This window comes from Lathyrus oleraceus, chromosome 6 (assembly GCF_024323335.1).
Source record: "Lathyrus oleraceus cultivar Zhongwan6 chromosome 6, CAAS_Psat_ZW6_1.0, whole genome shotgun sequence".
In the NCBI taxonomy this organism is placed as follows: domain Eukaryota; kingdom Viridiplantae; phylum Streptophyta; class Magnoliopsida; order Fabales; family Fabaceae; genus Lathyrus; species Lathyrus oleraceus.
The window spans coordinates 211,935,566-211,958,901 of NC_066584.1; positions in this window are offsets into that span (position 1 = coordinate 211,935,566).

Genomic DNA, 23,336 nt, shown 5'->3' on the forward strand with positions numbered 1-23,336 from the left:
CTGGCGACTCTGCTGGGGAAAATAAAAAGAAAGGTTACCTTAAAAAACAAGATCACTTATTCAAATTGTCTGGTTTACTTTTAAGGGATCGCTTGGGTATTTTATGCTTGAGTGAAAGATCCTACACCCGGATCTAGTGTACCTTAGGTAAGTAGCAAGAGATCATCGCGACTATCCGGCGTATACTGGAATGGTTAAAATGATGGCTACGGTTAATGTGACACTTTGGATGTCCTGATGTTCCTCATGTTTACTTGAGGAAAATTTTGGCTTCCGCGTGGTGTCATCAAAGCATTAACTAGACCTTTAGAACCCTAATTGACTCATCCTAGCCATTAGAAAGTAGTGAGATAACTGACTTCGGTTCCGACTGGGGTTGGTTGAGACTCGATACTACACTCTTTGAGATTGGACTTTAGGGAAGCTTAGGTCAACCACTTGGTGTTGCACTGAAGTGGACTTAAAGGAAGGTCAATGATTTGAGATCCTTCTAGAACCCGGTTACTATTCTAGGACAGGTTGAACCAACCAAACTTCAGTGGGGAGGGTACTTACCTATGGAACGCATGCAAGCCTTAAAACCTAAGAATGATTGTTGTGTGACTTGTTTGTGCTTGTTACTTATTTAACATCATAACATCATAACATCATAACATCATGGCATTGTACTAACCATTTCAAGGACTTAGGGATTTAACGTTGCTCTATTTTGTAAGGCTATGACTCCCAGGAAGACCATCCGGATCAATTTTGTAGCCATCTCTCCTCAACTCAAGGATTTAGTGTCAGAACTTCCCGATCAGGCTCAGTTCATCAAGAAACATGGTTCTCTCCTCAATTTGGTTACCACTGGTTTCAAAGAAGATATGATGAGAGTCCTATTCCAGTTCTTCGATCCTAAACATCATTGCTTCACATTCCCAGATTATCAGTTGGTACCCACATTAGAAGAATTTTCCAGGCTGCTTGGGATACCTATTCTTGATCAAACACCTTTCAGTGGTTTAGAAAAGATTCCGAAGTCTGAAGAAGTTGTCGCAGCTTTACACATGACAAAGTCAGACATTGAAACCAATTGGGTAACAAGAAGTGGAATTAAGGGTTTACTTGCCAAATTTCTGATAAATAAGGCCCGAGAATTCCTAAAAGTTATGAATGTCCATGCTTTCGAAGATGTTCTAGCATTACTAATCTATGGTTTGGTGTTATTTCCTAACCCAGACCAATTCATAGATATGAATGCTATTAAGATATTTCTCACTCATAACCCTGTGTCTACCTTGCTTGGAGACATTTTGCATTCCCTGCATACCCGTACTATGAAAAGGAAAGGGACTCTCATGTGTTGCATACCTTTATTATCTAGGTGGTTTATTTCGCACCTTCCTCAATCAGTCTTGAAGAATGAGCAGAATTTGAAATGGTCTCAAAGGATAATGTCGCTCTCCTATTCAGACATCTGTTGGTGTCCTCATCTCGAAGAAAATGTTATCTTCATCGATCGTTGTGGAGAATTCTCTAATGTACCTCTCATGGGGATAAGAGGAGGTATTACTTATAATCCTGCTTTAGCCCTACGTCAGTTTGGTTGTGCTCGAAGAGATGGTCCACATGAAATGATTATCCAAGGCACAGTGTTTGACTATGACAACGATTCCCAAGGTCTCCGTCAATGGTTTGTACGAGCTTGAGGCATGGTGAAAAGAAGCACTTTAGGACAGAAAAACTCTATTCCCATGGAACCTTATCTTAGATGGGTACGCGCCAGAGCTCGTGAGCTTGTCATGCCATATCTTGCAGTCGGACCGCTGATTGTTGAACCAGAAGTTGAAGGAGGTACTCCTCAGATTATTCCTTATCCAGATATGCCTACCGATGTTGAAGAGCTAAAGAAATCCTGGATCCAGTTGAGAGAGGAAAGAGATACTTTTGAAGCTCAATTCTGTGCTGAAAGGAAGAAAGTGTTAGAGCTCACCAGCCAGCTTAATGAGGAACGAAGACTCAACGCATATCTTCGCCCAAAAAGAAGCCGTCCCTGGGAGACTTGAGCTTTTATTGTATTTTATTATTTATTATAATGAATATTTATTAAAAAATTATTAATAAAAGTTTCTTTTTTTAGTTTATGCAAAGTTAAATTCCAAAAGTCCTTGAAAACATTTCATACATTGCATTGCATAACATAACATTACATAACAGGTATTCTAAAGGATCAATATTCTCACGGTCTTCCTATTAAACAGAAAAATGGCTCTCGAACAAACTGTCAAAGATCTCCAGGCCCAAAATGCTCAATTCCAGGAGATGATGCTGAGCTTATCCAACGGGCAGGAAGAACTGAAGGCTCTCTTGCTCGAGAAGAAGAAAGACAAGAAACCTGTGAGTTACATTAACCCGGGAAGAAGGCTTAAAGGACAGGCTGCAGGAGTCAAGATTAGACTTCCGAAGGATCAAGAAGAGGAGACAGAAAATGATTCGGAAGATGAGAATGCTGATCCTCTCAACCCTGAGGACGACGACGAAGATTATGAAAATGAACAGTACTCTCCAAAAGATGGTAAGTATAAGTTGCTGGAAGAACGTATGCTAGCTATGGAGGGTCAGAAGGCGCCCGGTCTGGATTTCGAAAGCTTGGGACTGGTCTCTGATGTGGTCATTCCCCGCAAATTCAAGGTCCCCGCTTTCACTAAGTATGATGGGGCATCTTGTCCTCAGATGCATCTGAGAGCTTACGTGAGAAAGATTCAGCTGTATACCACTGATAGGAAGCTATGGATCCATTTCTTCCAAGAGAGTCTGTCTGGCACACAGTTGGAGTGGTATTATCAGCTCGAGAGCTCTAACATCCGCACCTGGACTGATTTAGCGACAACTTTCTACAAGCACTACCAGTATAATTCTGAATTGGCGCCTACTCGGCTACAGTTGCAGAATATGACTATGGGATCTAAAGAAAGCTTCAAAGAATATGCTCAAAAATGGAGAGATTTGGCTGGCCGAGTCAAACCCCCTATGACTGATCGAGAATTAGTGGACATGTTCATGGGTACACTGACTGGCCCATTCTACAGCCATCTACTGGGAAGTTCTTCATCGGGTTTCACTGACCTTATATTGACGGGTGAACGTGTTGAAAGCGGTATTTGAAGTGGAAAGATACAGGCAGCTACCTCTGCAAGCACCAGAAAGCCCCATCAGGGAAAGAATGAGTCAAATGATGTGTACGGTGAAAGGGGTCATAACAAGAAAAGCCGTGACCATACCATCGGAGCGGTTACAATTGCAGCCCCGCCAGCTCAAAACTTCCAGCACAGACAAGACAGGCCAAGAAGGAAGTTTACCAAGATCAATATGACTTTAGCACAAGCACTGCAGGGTATGCTAAAGGCAAATTTAATTACCCTCAGAGGCCCTCCCGCAAATCTCAACGCTACTTCGCCTCGTTATAATCCCAATGCCAGGTGTGCATATCACTCCGATAGCCCCGGGCATGATACAAACGATTGCTGGTTGTTGAAGAATAAGATTCAGGACATGATTGACGCTGGGGAAATTGAATTTGATCCTCCAGAGACTCCCAATGTCATCATTGCACCTATGCCTAATCATGACAAGACCGTTAATGTTGTGAATGACAATTCCCACATTACTACTGTAGCGGACTTAACATCTCCTCTCCTGATCATCAAGAAGAATTTGTTGCAAGCTGGTTTATTTCCAGGTTGTGCTGAAAACTGCGATCTCTGTATGCTCCGACCCAATGATTGCCTGAAATTGAGGAACGGTATTCAGCGGCTGATGGATGATCGTACAATTCTCTTTGAGAAGATTCCTAAGGGGGAAAACCCTATTGAAGAAATATCTGTGATTGCTAAGTCTGAAGTTCCGGTGAAGATTACCGCTACTAGAGTGCCTGTGAAGATTACTGCTGAGCCCAAGGTAGCTCCCCTGATCATTACTGCACCTGGCCCAGTACCGTATTCCTCAAGCAAAGCCATTCCGTGGAATTATGGAGGTGATGTTTACATCCATGGCGTAAAGCAGGTTGGTAATTCTGCTAATCCTAACGACATTGTTGGGACTAGTAGAATTACCCGAAGTGGAAGGATCTTCTCTCCAGAAATCTCACCTCCCGCCCCTGAAACTCGAGGAAAGGAACCAGTAGTCAATCCTTCTCAGTCAAGGACACCGGTCGAAGTTATTACCGAAGACGTTGCCAAACAGGAAGTGGAGGAAATGCTGAAAATCATCCGTAAGAGTGATTTTGATGTGGTAGAACAACTGGGGCATACTCCGTCTAAGATCTCGATGTTATCCTTGTTATTATCTTCTGAATCTCATGCCAAGGCATTGATAAAATTCTTGAAGACTGCTCATGTACCTCAGGAGACATCCGTCGATCAATTCGAAAACTATGTGGCCAATTTGACTGTTGACAATGGCCTAGGCTTTTCCGATGCTGACCTGACACCGACAGGAAAGAATCGCAATAGAGCTCTGCATATCTCCATTGAGTGTGAGGGGATCACCTTATCTCACGTATTAATCGACAATGGCTCTTCTTTGAACGTACTGCCGACAGCTGTGCTCGATAAGCTTAATTGTAAGAGCATCGAATTGAAACCTAGTGATACTGTGGTGCGTGCGTACGACGGTGCAAAAAGTGTTATCCATGGTGAAGTGGTTCTCCCTATCAAGATAGGACCTCAAGTCTTCAACACTACCTTCCACGTGATGAACATCCGTCCGGCCTATTCCTGCTTGCTGGGACGCCCTTGGATTCATGGGGCAAGTGTCGTAGCTTCATCTCTCCATCAAAAGCTGAAGTATCCAATAGAGGGTAAGATTGTCACTGTGTGTGGAGAAGAAGAGTATATTGTTAGTAGTGTGCAGGCCTTCAGATACGTCGAGATGGATGGCGAATTCTTCGAGACTCCTTCTCAGTCATTTGAAGTGGTTCCTCCGCCCAGTCCTGTCCTTAAGCCAACTCCCCGTGTGCCCAAGGTTATTCGTGCTCCCCCTGCTATGATTTCTCTGAAAGACGCTCGAGCCGTGGTTGAAGATGGTGGTCGTACTGGCTAGGGTCAACTGATCGATGTACCATACAAGTCTGATAAGTCTGGCCTGGGGTTTAACTCTGAAAAGATAGTCAAAGATCAGATTAATGTTGTAGAAGATGCTGATAGCGATTGTGACTTGGATAGCTGGATTTTCCCAACAATTGGTGACGAACTCAATAATTGGAAGGCTGAAGACACTATCCCGATTTCCTTTAGTCAGGAGTAATGGTTATTGTCTATTTTAGTGTTGCAAATTTTTAAACTGAACTTCTTAAAGCATTGTGTCTATGCCCGGGGCACAATAGCTAATTTGTTAAGGGTTTTGTCATTTTCATAAGCATATTCACATTCAATAAATCAATGGACGTTTTGCATTCAAATATTGCGCTCTTTATCTTTCCTGTCATCTTTCGAACAAGCTATGTTTTCTTACACACACTCACGTAACGAATTGCAGCTCCATATCCACTCTGGATCCTGTTGATAATAGTTCTGCTACTGTTAATTATGACTTTGAAAATCCGATCTACCAAACCGAGGATGGAAGTGAGGAAGATTGTGAAGTACCTGAAGAGCTTGCCAGACTGGTACTGCAAGAAGAAAAGACTATACAGCCGCATGAAGAGTCAATCGAAATTGTAAATCTGGGTACTGAAGTGGACAGGAAAGAAGTCAAAATAGGAGCAGGATTGGGAAACAGTGTCAAGGAAAGATTGATTCAGATGTTACATGACTATATTGAGATTTTTGCTTGGTCTTATGAAGACATGCCAGGACTGGATACTGATATAGTAGTACATCGTTTGCCGATGAAGGAAGATTGTCATCCTGTTAAGCAAAAGGTTCGTCACATGCGTCTTGAGATGTCCGAGAAAATCAAAGCCGAAGTTATGAAACAGTTCAATGCCGGTTTTCTAGCTGTTACTTCTTATCCCCAATGGGTTGCTAATGTGGTACCAGTGCCGAAGAAGGATGGTAAGGTGCGAATGTGTGTCGATTACAGGGATTTGAATAAAGCGAGTCCCAAAGATGACTTTCCACTTCCGCACATCGATGTTCTGGTAGATAACACTGCTCAACACAAAGTATTCTCCTTCATGGATGGATTCTCAGGTTATAACCAGATTAAGATGGCACCTGAAGACATGGAAAAAACTACGTTTGTGACGCAATGGGGCACTTTTTGTTACAAAGTAATGCCATTCGGTTTAAAGAACGCCGGGGAAACGTACCAGCGTGCTATGGTGGTTTTGTTCCATGATATGATTCATCATGAAATAGAAGTATATGTGGATGACATGATAGCCAGATCTCATACTGAAGAAGAACATCTCGACCATTTGTACAAATTGTTTGAGAGGTTGAAGAAATACAAGCTGAGATTGAACCCGAACAAATGCACCTTTGGAGTAAGATCCGGTAAACTCTTGGGATTTATTGTCAGTGGCAGAGGAATTGAGGTTGACCCGACCAAGGTGAGAGCTATTCAAGAAATGCCAGTTCCCGGTACAGATAAAGAAGTCAGAGGTTTCTTGGGACGTTTGAATTACATTGCCCGGTTTATCTCCCATTTGACCGCTACCTGCAAACCCATCTTCAAGTTACTGAGGAAAAATCAAGAGATGATATGGAATGATGAATGTCAAGAAGCTTTTGACAAAATCAAGAAGTACCTCCAAGAACCTCCAATTCTGATGCCACCAGTTGAAGGAAGACCTCTAATTATGTATTTAACCGTGTTAGAAAATTCAATGGGGTGTGTGTTGGGGCAACATGACGAGTCTGGTCGAAAAGAGCATGCCATATACTACCTTAGCAAAAAGTTTACCGACTGTGAAACAAGATACTCCTTGCTCGAGAGAACTTGTTGTGCTTTGGCCTGGGCTGCTCGCCGACTAAGACAGTATATGTTGAATCACACCACTTTGTTGATTTCTAAGATGGATCCTATCAAATACATATTCGAGAAACCTGCCCTCTCCAGAAGAATAGCAAGATGGCAGATGATTTTAACAGAGTATGATATCCAGTATACTACTCAGAAAGCAATCAAAGGAAGCGTGTTAGCCGATCATCTGGCTCATCAAGCAGTTGATGATTACCAATCTTTGAATTTTGAGTTCCCAGATGAGGATGTCATGCTTGTTACTGATTACGAAGAACCTGGACCAGATGAAGGACCTGAACTGGGATCCCGATGGACTATGGTTTTTGATGGATCTTCTAATGCATTGGGCAATGGTGTTGGTGTTGTAATTATTTCTCCCAAGGGTTGCCATACGCCTTTCACCGCTAGACTATGTTTTGATTGTACCAATAATATGGCCGAGTACGAAGCATGTATTTTGGGACTCAGAGCTGCTATAGACCTAAGAATCAAGTTTTTGAGTGTGTACGGAGACTCAGCCTTAGTGATCAGTCAGATCAAAGGAGAATGGGACACTAAACATCCGAATCTCATCCCTTATCGAGAACGGGTGTTGACATTAATCCCATATTTTGAAGAGATTACATTCGAACATATTCCACGAGAGGAGAATCAGTTGGCAGACGCATTGGCTACCATGTCATCTATGTTCAGAGTCAGATGGGACAATGAAGCTCCCATGATCACCATTGAACGACTAGATGAACCAACATATTTCAGGAATACCCTGAAGGGGCGTCCATCAACGACAGAAAATTCCTGAGGAAGTTCTCCGCTAAATTCTTTCTGAGTAATGGGGTATTATACAAACGTAATCATGATTCGACTTTGCTTCGCTGTGTGGATAAAAAGGAAGCAGAAAAGATTATGGAAGACATGCATGACGGTATTTTTGGGACTCACTCTAGTGGACATACAATGGCCAAGAAGATTCTGAGATCAGGGTATTATTGGTCTACCATGGAAGTTGATTGCCACCATCACTCCAGAACTTGTCACAAGTGCCAGATCTATGCGGATAAAGTACATGTGCCTCCTGCTCTATTGAACGTGTTGACAGCCCCTTGGCCCTTTGCAATGTGGGGCATTGATATGATCGGAGAGATTAAACCTACTGCTTCTAATGGACATCGTTTCATCCTTGTTGCTATTGATTACTTTACAAAGTGGGTAGAAGTTACCTCATTTGCTTCTGTCACCAAGAATGTGGTGGCACGATTCATCAAGAATAATCTCATTTGTCGATACGGCATTCCTGAAAGAGTTATCATTGACAATGGCACTAATTTGAACAACAAGATGATTACTGAACTCTACACGCAGTTCAAGATAAAACACCATAACTCTTCTCTGTACCGGCCAAAGATGAATGGCACCGTGGAAGCTGCTAATAAGAATATTAAGAAGATTATACAAAAGATGACAATAACATACAAAGACTGGCATGAGATGTTACCGTTTGCTCTTCACGGTTATCGCACTTCAGTACGCACTTCGACGGGGGCAACTCCCTTCTCTTTAGTCTACGGAATGGAAGCCGTCTTACCGGTGGAAGTTCAGATTCCCTCTCTAAGAATCATGAAAGAGACAGGTTTAGACGAGGATGAATGGATTCAAACTCGACTCGATTAGATAAATTTGATTGATGAAAAGAGACTTGCGGCTGTTTGTCATGGGCAGATATATCAGAAGCGCATGACCCAGGCATTCAACAAAAAGGTCAAGAGACGGGTGTATCAAATTGGCGACTTGGTGATCAAGCGTATCATTCTACCACAAAGTGATCCCAGGGGCAAATGGACTCCCACATACGAAGGGCCATTTGTAGTTAAGAAGGTATTCTCTGGTGGAGCCATGATGCTCGCTACAATGGATGGCGAAGATTTCCCGCATCCCGTGAATGCGGACATAGTTAAAAAATATTACGCATAAAAGAGACCCACTAGGTCGACGTATCTAGGCAAAAGTAAGGGCATCCCGGCGAACCAAAAGGGTTCTGGCAAAAATTAGGGATAAACATATAAAAATGTACACCCGGCAAGTCGAAAACCTGAAAAGGCGGCTTGGGCAAAAAAGGGTATCCTGGTGGACTGAAAACCTGAAAAGGCGGTCCAGGCAAAAATTAGGGATTAAAAGCGTATGACTATGTCCCGTTCTCAGACAACTTCACCCAAGTCAAAAGGACTGAACAAGCCAATCACTTCTAATCCGACAGTAGGAGATGAGATGCTTGAAGACATAATGACAGTGGCAGAATTAAAACCAATAGGACTTTTTTCTTCATAGCTTTTCTTTGTTGTCTCGACGATTTCCTCTTACTAGGATTTCTGTCTCCTTGTACACAAATTGCCTGTTTATAGGCCCTCTTTCAAAATCAATATAATTTTATTTCCAAAAAGATGCTTTTGTTTTACTTTTTCTGTTTTGTTTGCGTAAACGCCCATTGATTTAATTTGAATTAATATATGCATTTGAATATGATCGATGTTTACCAAAAATGCATGCATAAAATAGAAATAGCGATTACTACAAGACTTCAGGATCGAGGAGAAGGTCTAACCATGCTTTCCAATGAATCCGTTGCTAATTCTATTCCCCAGCAAAGCCAGTTATTCCCCAGAAGCAATTGGCATTACTAGACAAATTGGTCATCTCTTCCCCCCCCCCCCCCCCCAGCCAAGCTTCTGTTGAACATTTCTACCATCAGACAGAAATCCAATACCCCCGGCTGAGAAAGGGTCATCAATACAAATATCTCCAACCAGGATATGGGGATTTATTTTCCCCTGGCAAAATTCTCAGACGCATAATTCATTCCATGCATCATTTCACATCACATACATGCATACAATGTTCGCAGTTATTTTCAAAAGCATAAAACATCTCATGCATCATGACATGGCATGAAGCTAACTTTTCTTTTCAGGTTAATTATCCTCCTGATATAGTCAAAATAAAAGGTTCATTCAGGCAGACACCTTTATCAATCACATTCAAGATTCAGATACATCTTTCAGATATACTCCATATAAACATTCATTCTGGCAAGCATTCTGACATCCTCCTAATGATGGCATCTTTAAGCCCATCCCAGACATTTACTGCAAATACAACGTATACAAATACTATCAGATATAGCCTAACGTACGGTTTATTCTGATTCAGCCCAACATTTGATTTCTTCAACTATTCCAATACGGTCTAGCGTACGACCCATTTGGATGTTCATCCCCTCAGATACTACCTAGCGTACGGTACATTCTGAGGTGTAGTCTAGCGTACAACTACTTTCTTCTTCAGATACAGCCTAACGTACGGCTCAGTCTGCAACTCCAATACGGTCTAACGTACGACCCATTTGGATCTTCAAATCCTCATATACTGCCTAGCATACGGTACATTCCGAGGTGTAGTCTAGCGTACGACTACTTTCTCCTTCAGATACAGCCTAACATACGGCTCAGTCTGCAACTCCAATACGGTCTAACGTACGACCCATTTGGATCTTCAAATCCTCAGATACTGCCTAGCGTACGGTACATTCCGGGGTGTAGTCTAGCGTACGACTACTTTCTTCTTCAGATACAGCCTAACGTACGGCTCATTATGCAACTCCAATACGGTCTAACGTACGACCCATTTGGATCTTCAAATCCTCAGATACTGCCTAGCGTACGGTACATTCCGAGGTGTAGTCTAGCATACGACTACTTTCTTCTTCAGATACAGCCTAACGTACGGCTCAGTCTGCAACTCCAATACGGTCTAACGTACGACCCATTTGGATCTTCAAATCCTCAGATACTGCCTAGCGTACGGTACATTACGGGGTGTAGTCTAGCATACGACTACTTTCTTCTTCAGATATAGCCTAACGTACGGCTCATTATGCAACTCCAATACGGCCTAACGTACGACCCATTTGGATCTTCAAATCCTCAGATACGATCTAGCGTACGATCCATTCTGATTCTACCTTCGTCAGATACAGCCTAACGTACGGCTCATTCTGCAACTCAGATACGATCTAGCGTACGATCCATTATGATCTTTCATCCCCAGCGAAGTCACCCGCCTAATGGATAACTCATTCTGCTACTCAGACACGATCTAGCATATGGTCCATTCTGATCCTTTATCCCCAGCAGCGTATGATCCATTCTGATCTTTCATCATCAAACTTCCTGGATGACATCTTTAAGCCCATCTCCATCAGGAATAACTTCTGATTAACAAGTGCAAATTTTTGGGGCATTCTAGTGTTCAATAATCTTCCACCTCCAGACCACGAATGGCGTACATACCATTCTAAATCTCTCGGTTCAAGAATATTGAACAGGGGCAGCTGTCATACCCCAAAATTTTCCCGTTAATATTACAAGGCATTTCTAAGGCACTCCAACTTATTTTTCAAGGCATTGATCTTAAAAGAACAAGGACCCAGCACACAGATGACAAAATCTAGAAAATGGCCTAAACTGGTTTACTCGCTAGGCGAGTAATTCCTTCGCCTAGCGAACCCTTCGCTACGCCACTCGCCTAGCAAAGCTTGCGAATACCAGAAAATTCTGGGCTTCATTCTGAGCCCATTAGGTCATAAAAAGAGCATTATAAATACCACAACTTCAGTCAGAAAAAGGGAGGACGAAAACAGGAGGAGAAAGGAAAACACTCACAGACAGCAAACCCTGGAGGCTAACCCAGAGAATTCAGAGCAACCCTAAAGGAAACCCTGAAGGAAACTCATCTGCACAAAGGTTACCTCCGCCCAACTCAATCCGATTTGCCAATTCAAGGTTGCAATTCAATTGCAAACAGGTTTGCATTACTATTACCGCTTTATGTTCTTAATATGCATGTGGCATCATGATTGAATTTATAAAAATATCTTAAGTTTTGCATGTGAATTTAAGTATCATGAATATCTTGAATGTTTAACCATGTAATCTCTGTAATGGATGCCATAGGGTGTGAAGCTTGCTGAAATTATACTGTTATCAAAACCAGCACCCGCAGCCGCTCGCTAGCCCATCGCTAAGAGAGCATGTAGCGAGTATTCGCTAAGCCTTCGCTAGGCGAGGCAGGAGCGAACGCGACAGTCGCTGACTTTTCTATTCTGATTTTTGCTCATCTGACATGTTTTATCATAGCCATGCATTGTTTACCTGACCCTATTACTGTTGTGATTTCTTTTGTGGTGTAATTCTCGATTGCACCCTGATTTGTTATTCTGACCTGTTTGTTGAATTTTGTAAGGGTTCATATACTCCCAGAAAAGGTAGCTTGCTAGGTATTCCACTTTATTTGTGGGATACCCTTGTGGAGATTCATCCTAATTACTTAATTGATTTTAATGTGGAGATTCATCCTAATTACTTAATTGATTATAATATGGACCTAATTACCTAATTGATTACAACTACCTAATTGATTGTAAAACATTTCCTTTGAATATGTGATCTTGGGCCTCTCTTTGTTGCCTTACGATATTACGGTATTATGGTCATGTCCCGTGAATGTAGGGATACACTTAGCAAAGACCCTTCGATTAAATCATCATGTCCCTATAAGATAAATCATAGTCCCTCGGATGTTGCCTTCGAATATATGATTTTGTCCTTCGATGACCCTTCGTTGTAGCCTACGGTTAAATGATGATCGTCCCTTCGAATGCTAAGGTATCCTTACAAATGTTGCCTTCAATGACCAATCGATGACCCTACGATGTCCCCTTTACATCCAAAGGGATAAGACTACTTACTTCTCAATAGTAAGGACAGTTTTACCCTCATAAGGATAGGAAATGCCCATAAAGACCTTGGGTAGGTATAACTCCTAAATGCTTGCTCACAGCTCAAAACACTTTTCACATCTCACACTTTTCAAAACCTCTATTAGAAAATCACCACTTGGCATACATTCGTACTAGAATCATTGTCAAGTTATATTTTTCTAAACAGCTTTCAAAATTAAACGAGATAAATACTTTGTATACATTCGTACAAGAATCATTACAAAGTTAAACTCTCTTTTCAAAACATTTTCTAAATAGCTCTCACACACTTTTTCAAACAAGAAAAACATAAGTGATCAAGCAATTAAGAGCCCATGGATAACCATGGATACAAAGGGTGCTAACACCTTCCCTTTGTATAATGTACCTCCCGAACCCAAAATCTAATTAAGGTCTTTCCTGTTCTTTTCCACCTTTCCTTATTGGATAAAAGAAAAGTCGGTGGCGACTCTTGCTAACCGCGACATTTGCTTTCCAAAGCAAAAACACATCAAAAGTCAGTTCACCGTATGACAGAGTTGTTATTTCTTTTTGTTTTTTGAAATTAGAGTCAATATGGTTAAGTTTATTTACAAGTTTGCTTTAAGAAAAAGTTTGAAAATTCAATGGCATAAGGCCAAAGTTTCTAATCATTAAACAATGTCTAAGTTTGAAATCACAAGCAAAGAAAGGTTTTTGAAAAGAGGGAGAGATTTTGAAATTTAAGAAGTGGGAAGAGATGAAGAGACTATCCTAAGCATAAACTAAAAGTTAAGAGTTGAAAATATCTGACCAATGGGATGCAATCCAACAGACAAGAATGTCATATAGAAACCCATTTTCCTTTGGACTTTAATCAAGCAGTAATCAATAAGCAATGAGCAATATCCAAACATCATGAAGATCAAGGCATCAAATAAAGATATCCACATCCAAGCAAGCATTCCAATAGCTAGCAGTCTTCATTGTCTTCCAATGTATCAGATAAAATATTCCTTGATCAACTCAGAACAAAACATCAGAAATAAATAAACAACAAAATAAGCAATTAAGCACCAAGACAGAGTAGCAGATGAATCAGAGAAATCCTCAAGGTCTTGCATCAAATGAAGGTTCAAATCAAGATAGCTCAGTCTCAAAATGTTGGCATTGGCCAAGTCCTTTAGCATAGGGAATGTTGCCTAACCCTAAGTCCAAAAGTTCAGATCAAGTTCAACAATCCACCAAATGTTTTTTAGGGTTTTTGTTGTTATTATGTGTTTTAAGGTATTAAGACCATAAACAAAATCAAAACACACAAACTAATATATACAATCACAAGATATGGCTCAAACGAGCAAAGTAAAAAAGGACTGAATCATAAACAAGTTATATGAAATGTAAATGGCAAAGAATGATAAATGACTAAAATTTAAATATCATAAAGTAAATGACTTGAAAGTAAAAGCATAATGAATAAGAATTAGTCAATGGTTAGTCAAATGTTAGTGTTGAGTTTTAATTGATTAAGTCATTCTTTGGAGAATACTCAACCATTCACTCACAAGTATGGATCCTTAAACCAAGACAACTTCCATGAGAAGGGCTCCAACTTGGATAATTGAACAAGTGTGCCACTAGCTCCCATGAAAGGAAAAAAGGTCAAGTCTCCATACAATGCCATAAAGAATGAGAGACTTACAATTTCACTTACTAGAATGCTATGCCTTGAGGGTCAAATTTAGCTCTATGTTAAGCAATCATAATTAGACTTATGTAGAAGTCACAACTATCTAAGGCCGGGAAAGAAAAATATAGATTTTAATGCATGTTTGAGATTTGGTACAAAGAACCAAACTCCTAAAACATACAACATACTAAAACAAAAATCGGAAGGACCTATCTCAGTCAGACTTGTATCGATTCATCTGACACAAGGTCATTGATGAATCAATTAGCCTTTTGAAATTATAGATTTCATTGGTCAAATGAGGGAATGGGTAAGAATATGGATAAAGATGAAGAGGGGGAGAGATAGAAACACAAATTGATAATGAGAGGAATTTTATCTGATCAAAACCATCCATTCATCTTGGGAGATGAAATATACATTTCATCAATCCCCTAAATCCAATGGTTTTGATCCAACAAAAGTCAAATCCATCATGACCAAGGCCCAAACAGAAATTCAAACATCACAAGACCATAAAAATGGCTCAACAATATTTTTAAACATTTAATCAATTAAAAATCACATTAAAAATGAATTGAAATACATTTTAATTTGGACAAAACCTTAAATCCCTTCAAAACACCAAATAAATGGGAAAGGGATTTATCCTAGGTCAAACAAGGTCAAAGGACCTTAGCCAAAAAAATCACAATTTTTAGAAAGTCAGAAGTATTTTTAAACAATTAAAAATATACACAAAAACACTTAATTCATGAAAAATACCAAAATCAATCCAAAAAATATTTTTAATTTCGAATATGGAAGAGAATTTTTTTTTTTGGTGAAAGTCCCATATTTTTGGGATTAAAAATGGATTTACTATGAATTAAATGAAATAAGAGCAATTAAACGAAAATCAGAAATTATGAAGAATCAGAGGCCATCAGATCTCCCTCATTAATTAAGATGGCATATCTGATGGCCGCGTGTGTGGTGTCCACCAAACACAATAGTCAAACGTGCTGCAAACATGGTCATACAAACCAAAGACCAGGATTAAAACGTTTAAACATGACAAAAAGGATGAGCCAACACACAATCGGAGCTAGGGCTCCGGTCATCTTCTTCGCTGGACCTCACCGGACTGGTCCACCATCAACCTTCACTAAAATAAAAAGTGCATGCACTAATTTGAAGAGAAAAATGCCAGGAGTCCAAATTTGCCCTAAAAATTCTCCAATTCTCACTATATTTAAAGATACGTGGAATTGAAAATTGAGTAGTATGAACTGAGTTGCTTCGATTTGACCTCAAAGCAACTCAATCTTGTTGCCTACATTGGTAGGTCTTCAGACAACCAAAGATCAAGCAAAATGATGGAGAATTGAGGGAGAATCGAAGAAGAGAAAAATATGAAAAATTCACCTTTAGTTTGCTTCAATTAGGCTCGATCTTCCTTTCAATTTGGCTAGGCTTTCTTCTATCTACTTGAATGAGATGATATTGATGATTAAAAGGTTTGGACTCTTGGAGTTTCAATTCCAAAACAGAATGAGAATTGAAACTCTATTTCTAAAGAAATATTCAAGATTATCCTTTCAACAGGGTTTGGGGAAGAAGTAGGTCGAAGCTTGGGCAATAGGGTCCTCATTCTGAGCTCAAGGTGTATTTATAGCCATTTTCATTTCTTTCCACACACTTCCAAACTTTGGCCAAAAATAGTAATGTGATGTGCATGCTTGCATGGGCGTATGATAGGCCCATGAAATAATATAAACAGGTCCAAATTCCTTTCCAAATGATGCTGCAACTTTAACAAGGGACCATGCAATTTTGAAATGAAAATTGATCACAAATCTATCCAACTGGGGCCATGCATTACACCCATGCACAAGTCCTTGAATCTTGGTCCAAATGAGGTGATATTGGACTTTTTGGAAAGGTGATATAAAGGGGAACCACTTTCATGTTGAAAACTTCACTATTTTAAGCTTGGATCATGATGAATTTTTGAGGTGGAATTTTGAGAAATTAAACATAATTGAAAATTTTCTAAGTACCAAGTCAAATATCCACTTCTTCCACCTTGAATAACTTTTGTTATGAGCTTCAAATGGAAAATGTTCCTTCATCAAAGTTGTAGCTCTTTCATTAATCTGCAATTTGGTTACAAATTTGGCCTCATTTGGATTTTGCGTGAGGGAGTTATGCATTTTAGAAGTTGAGGAAAATTGCTTGTTCAATGTTGATGGCCCAAAATGACCTATAATCTTTCCTCTTGGCACATGCCCTTGCAAGTTGATTTTGACATTTCTCAAAGAATAAAAGTTGAACAAGACATCTTGAAATTGATCATTAAATTTGGATGGCCTTCATATAATAAAAATTGAGCAAGTTATGGTCCTTGGAAGTTGACCTCCTCACTAGGGCACAGACAAAATGACCTATAATCGTTCACCATAAAAAATGAATTTCCAAGTAAATTAGATCTTGATGCCAACATGAAAGTTGTTTGGAATTTCATAAAGAGTAACTTTGCTCTTGGAATAATTTTCATATGACCAAAAGTGTAGGAGATAGGGTCTAGGGAACCCCAGTTTTGACCAGTTGACTTTCTCTGGTCAACCACATTGAACCTACTTGCAAACTTGAAGTTTTCTTGATATTTGGAACTCATGGAGGATAATATATGTATACTATGATGTAATATCAAGTATCCCTTGAAATATTTGATCAAAGTTTGAAGAAAATTGTTGAGGAAGTCACACAAGATACCTAGATGAATTAGGGCTTCCAAGACAAACAAGCTTCAAACTCTTGATGAATTCTTGATCAAAATGATAAATTAAGAACATGGGGATCCATATATGATGTTTAGAAACAATTTTAATGTTTCCTTAATTGATCTCCTTGTACTGAGGGTCTCCAACCCTAGTTGTGAGCTTGATGAGGCATTGATGGATACACACACTACCTACAAAAGAAATAAAGCTATATATAGACATATTTTTGGTATTTTGGTTAGTAAACAAAGAAAAATAAAGTATGATACAATCAAATGTGCTTGGTGATTTATCCCAATGCAAAACCAATGGATGAGGGGTAAGGAGGACGCCAAGGTGTGATCCTAAAGCCAATGCAAATGATGGGATATCATGAGGGATCTTAGGGTCCAAATTGGGGTCTTACAGAAGGTATTATCACTTTTCAAATCTATGGTATTCCGTTGGAAACACTTGCAAATCTATGTTTATAAAAAAGATGGGTTGTTTGTTGATTGATTTTAATTTGAAAAGATATATTGTCGTATTTGAGTGGAAAACTCAGCTTGCTACCCTCAAGCATGAGGAAATGAGCATTTATATTATCTTGATATGGAGAAATTTTACTTGGATTTTTTCACAAGCACTTCTCAACATTCAAGTGGAAAATGTCAAATAATTTCTCAACATATTATAAAAGTATAGTGGTTTGCATCACTACAAGAATAGACTAACATTCAATCTTTGCAAAAAAACACTTAAAGGAAAGTACACAAAGGCACAAAAAGAAATTTGACGAGGTTTGTCTTTTTTATAAGTTTGAAAAAAAGTTTAAGTATGCTTAATTATTTTAGCATTTATTGAGAAAAATATTTTCTGGATCACTTGACAAAATCAAGGTTTATTAAGAAAAGGTGTGAAGTTTGAAAACAAGAGGTTTTTGAAATAGGGAGAAGTTTTGAAAATTGAAGATATGGGAAGGAGATGAAAAAACTATCCTAAAGCATAAAGTAAATGACATGAAATAAAAAGTCTCATTTTAAGGTAGCCCAAGAGAAAGCCTTTGTGTGTGCAAGTGTACTAACCACAAGATGGAGCAAGCATTTGACATTGGTCAAAACAAGAATTCATTTCCCTTTGGATTGAGCCACAAGATGAAAAAGAACATAAGCATATGAATATCAAAAGATCCATATGAACAACAAATCCACAAAGCTGCAAAGAAACATCCAAGTCTCGAATTGAAGATCAAAGGGTCCAAAGGGATCACAAGGTCTCAGATGAATCACAAAGTATCATATATACTCCGATCAAGGGGAAAACACTAAGTCCTAAGGTCCAAAGTCCAAAATACTCCTCAGGCATGGGATAGTAACACAAAGTCCATAAGATAAGATTAAAGTTTTTTAAGGTTTTAGCCATTTTATAATGTTTTTGTTCTTTTGAAATAAGAAAGCAAAAAAGGCAAAAAGTAAAACACAAGAATGTAAATGACATAAATGTAAAGAGAATAAATGTAAATAGCATAAATGTAAAGTTAAGTGTTAGCACAATTAATATGTCAACATTAGTCTTAATGAGGATTCAACCGAGTCTGAACAATTTAGCGCTATGTTAAGTAATCGTAAGTGGACTTATGTTGAAGTCACACCTATCCGAGGTCGGTCAATAACAATTTATGTGTCAAACATGTTAGAGTAATGATAAAAAATCATTCTCCTAAAACAATGTAACACATTAGTTAAAAACAAAAGAAAAAGAGAGGTGGAGATGAGGAGAGACTGGAAAACAAGCTCAAGTCATCACAAAGGATTATCTATCGTCAAGTCCAAAAACCCAAATATATGTTACAACAAGGGATAAACCTATCATTATTCCAAAGCGTAAAAAATGACCAAATGGTCATTTAATCAACATGTTCGAAATGATGAAGGCTCATGCAACCCAGGGACCATCTATACAACAATTGGAAGTCATGAAGAATTGATCAACCAAGTAACTTCTCAAGTCAAACAGAAGTCAAACCAAATTTGAATTAAAAAAAACTAAAATGATTTTAAAGGATTTTAAAAGGAAAATAAAGATAAAATACAAATTAAGTATTAAAACATAAAAGAAATAGTTGAGAAAATTAGAGAAGATCAAAAAAACTACAAGTATATGGACCTCAAAAGTTGAATCTCAAAAAAAATTTAAATGCTTAAAAATTAAATTAGAAATGAAAATAATAAAGAAAATATCAAATAAATGCTAAAAATGATTTTTAAAATGCTTTGAAAATGAAATCGGATAGAAAATATTTTTAGAGATTTTCTGTAAAAAAATTGGAATCAAAAAGAGTTAGGGGGCTATTTTTAATAACTTTTTGAAAGAAAAAGGAATTGAAAAACAATTTAAAACAAAACTAAAATAAGCAAAAAAGCCTGAGCCATCAGATCGGATTACTAAAGTCCAGTCAAAAGATCACATGGTCAAAATTTAAAGTCAAAACGCACTGATCAATGGATCACAACACTAGAACACAGCAGACAAAAGAAATTTGAAAAAAAACACGCGTTGCCTTGTAAGTTGTCAATTATTTGAATTTTGAGGTGAAAAATAGAAAACACGAGGAAAGTGTTGTTGTCTTCAACCTCAAACCAATTTTTTGCAAAATCATGAACTCGTGTTTTTAGCTTGAATCAAGCATGGATTTAGTTTCCTAACACATCATCGTTCATGTCTCTTTGCTTTAGAGCCATTGATTGGCTCTGAGAAAAGAGAATTTACTCAAGAACATGAAGAACCTGAGTTCTTCGAAGTAAAATTAAATGATAAATATGAAGAATAAATTCCAGGTAAGCGAGAGCTTTTGATCATTGAATCAAGATGAAGAGACTGGTAAATTGCTTACTCAGAAATTTAACTCGTGTCTACCTTTCCAGTTGAAGCTTCAGAGGTCAACAGTGGTAGATTTGGAAGTCTGGTTCTAAGAAGTTTTAAGCCACAACAATGCTTCAATTAGCTTCAGAGGAGGCCAGTGAAGAGTTCTAGGCGAAGATTCGAAGCTAAACGAGCTTGAATCAAAGAAATGGTTAACTGCTTTTTTGAGGTATCAGGTTCAAATGGTTTCAGAGTTTCTTTGGCTATCTAAGTTTTTTTATGAAGGAAAATGCTTCCTCTATTTATAGGAAAAGTGTTGTTGAGCTCACACATGTGAAATAGATCTGAATTCGTGTGAATGGAGTTGGAATTTTTGTGATTTACAATTCGTGTGAGAGCAAGGGTGAGAAGTGTGACTTAGGCATGCAACTTGGTCGTTTTACACTCCATTCTACGCGTTTTGCAAGGATAAACAAGTTTTCACATGTATTGGTGGTCCCAAGTGAAGATTTGGATGATTACAAGTTACAGGTCATGCTTGAAATGCAAAGTCCATGGTGCCATGTTTGAGCTTAGGCTAAATGAGATTCCTACGTGCATTTTGAGATGTTTTTTGTGCCAAGTGATCTTCTCATGGTGAAGAATCAAATGCAAAAAGAATCAGATCAAAATAATGCTTAAGTTGAAAATAGCATGGATGAAAAGTTTAGGTCATGACCTAAAATTCTGGGCCAGGCATTAGGTCGACCAGGTCTTGGGCCTACTTTTGTGCATACATAGGCATCTTAGCAAATTCCAAAATTAATGGACTTAGAGGAAATATTGATGTTTTACCCTTGAAGCAAACTTGTAGAGGATTTCAAATGTGACATTTAGCTCAAGGTAGATTCCAAAAACGTTGAGAAATGAGATAGTTATGGTGATTGGACCAAGTGACATGTCATACTTGATTTTAGGTCAACCATACATGTACTAATTTGTGATTTCTTGCCATTTCTTGCATCTAAAGGCCCAATGATGAACACTTGAATACCAAATGAAGAAAACTTGATTGTCCCTTGAATAATCTTGAGAATTGCTTGAAAATTGGATGGAGATGGCATGTAAATAAACACATGAACCATACTTGAATCAACTTTGAAATTAGGAACCAAGCTTGAATTTCTCTTAATCAAATGATGTTGAATGAAGATTGACATGAATTTGACCTAATATTATAGGTCATGCCTTGAAGTAAAAGCTCTTGTGGACCACTTGTTGACCAAAACTTTGACTTTGAGAATCAAAACCCTAATTTAGAAACCAAGCTTGATCCTTTGATTGCAAGTCTATACCTTATACAATATTTTTATATTTTGAATAAGGTTAGCAAAGTTAGAATACAAGCAAGCAAAAAGGTAAAAAAAACACAAAGGGTGCTTCATGATCTCCCACAAAGGAAAACCCAAATAGGAGAAGGTTAGGAGGATACCATGCTTGTGATCTTTGTTGAAATGAAAATGATATGATAGGTGGAATCTTAGGGGTAAAATTAGGGTATGACAGTTGCTCCTATTTAAGTTTTTTCTATCTGGAGATATGGAGATTCGAAATTTCTATATCGATAGGATTGAAGAGACCTAAATACACAAGAACCAATTTTTGGCCCTAAGATGCCACAGGATACTTATGATATGAATGCAAATGCTCAGACTCCGCGAGGAAGATGTTGTGGGAGACACACTCTGTGAAAATGAACTGCAAATTTGATATTGCTGGAGACAAACTTGAAGGGAGTCTGACAGGGAGACAAAACTCACTAGGGAACAACACACCACCACGAAGGCCTATTCTGAGGAGCAAACCAAAACACAATCATAAGAGAAAGAGATAGCAAACGACAGTGGAATACTCCACTGAGGATTATGCAGCAAGGAAAAAACGTTGAACTTACTAGGGGATAAACCCTGAGTAAACAGTCAAAAAAGGAATTACCATCAACTCATAGTTGAAGGAAGTGAATAGGATCTGGACATACTGCCAACTCATAGACGAAGGCAGTGACAGGATTTGAAATGATAACAAACTTCCCATGACTCCTGGTCTTCAACCTAGAACGAGTCTCAGTTTCTTCTTTAACTAAGTCTTCCACCTGGAAAGGATAACAAACCTCCCATGACTTTCGGTCTTCAACCTAAAACGGGTCTCAGTTTCTTATTTAACAAAGTATTCCACTTGGAAAGGGTAACAAACTTCCCATGACTTCCAGTCTTCAACCTGGAACGGGTCTCAGTTTCTTCTTTAACCAAGTCTTCCACCTGGAAAGGGTAACAAACCATGACTTCCGGTCTTCAACCTGAAGCGGTCTTCACTTGCTGGAAATTTATGTTTTAACTCTGATTAGGGATCGCAACAGGCTTCTCAAATAAGAGATAACCACCTATTAGAAAATAAGCCCGTGTTAACTTTGATCTGATGAGTCACAACAAGCTTCTCTGTCAGGGATTGACTGAAGGGATTGCGATTTTCCGTTGAGATAAGGATTGATATTTCAGGAACAAACGAGCTTCTCAAGTAAGGAGACGGCCACTTGCCGTTGAACAAAATCTCAGGGAGATTGCTGAAGTGATACTTGTTGGGGAAATATATTCTTCATTCATTGAACAAGTCTTCTCTTCTGAGGAAAATAGGATCTAAAAGGTGTAAAAAACATTTTTTTCTTCATATATGTTTCTAACTTGGAGAAGTCAAAAAATGCTGCAGGGGACCAAAGTTCAATCCAGGCACGAACTGGAGAGAAATGGTCAAACAAGACTTTAAGACAAGGAATGAAGTCGACTGGGGACTTGTTCCATCCAGAAAAATGATCTAGGGGGAAAACTGAAATACAATTCTTCCCATGAGGCATAATCTCGGTGGGGAAATAGAAGATAAACTCTCTTTTAGAGGGAAAGTACAACTTGGAAAATGGATTAGAGACACCAAGGACATGTGAATGAGCATGAATCTGCCTTAGGCCATGTATGGAAATGATTTATGAATGCCAAATGCATGCAATGTTATGCCTATATTGACAAAATACACACTGAATAAACTGGGAGACCAAAGTAATCAATAAACTGGATACTCAGCCAAATCTCAACTAGATGAAGACTCTGCTATAAAGCTTGTCTTCAACCACATCTTCTAGGACATAAGATCCTCCACTAGGGATAAAAGATTCGTTGGGGAAACATGAAACAAAAATATTTAGGAATCTAAAGCTCTCTGAGGGCGTAGAAACTTTTATTGGCTTTGTTATGGGAGAACCCCAAATCAACAT